The sequence below is a fragment of the Fonticula alba genome, assembly GCF_000388065.1.
Source record: "Fonticula alba strain ATCC 38817 unplaced genomic scaffold supercont2.6, whole genome shotgun sequence".
Classification (NCBI taxonomy): Eukaryota; order Rotosphaerida; family Fonticulaceae; genus Fonticula; species Fonticula alba.
In genome coordinates this window covers 438,362-438,753 of record NW_009242976.1, presented here as the reverse complement: position 1 = coordinate 438,753, position 392 = coordinate 438,362, and positions in this window count along the sequence as shown.

Sequence of the window (392 nt, the reverse complement as noted above, 5' to 3'; positions counted from 1 at the left end):
CCATGTCCTGACCCTTCTACAGGTACCCTCCCAGTGGCCGGCCAATGACCAGGCCGGTCATGTCCCTCCTTCTACGCCCCCTTCTGCTCCCCTCTCGCCCACTGCTCGACTTCCCGCGCCTCCTGCCCTCCCTGGGATCCCGCATCCTTGCCGCGTCGCGCGCGTACAGGCGCCTCCTCTACCTGTCGGAACGCGCAGGCGCACGCACACCGACTCTCCCCTCTCCTCCCAGGCACCAGGCTCCGCAGGCTCCAGAGGCAGGCGTCTGTCTGTGTGTGTGTGTGTGTGTGCGTGTCTGAAAACGGCCAGACGAGAGAGAGACAACAAAAGTGAGAGAGAGAGCCCACCTGCGGAGAGACCGTACGCAAGTACACCCCTCCCTTCCCCCCCCC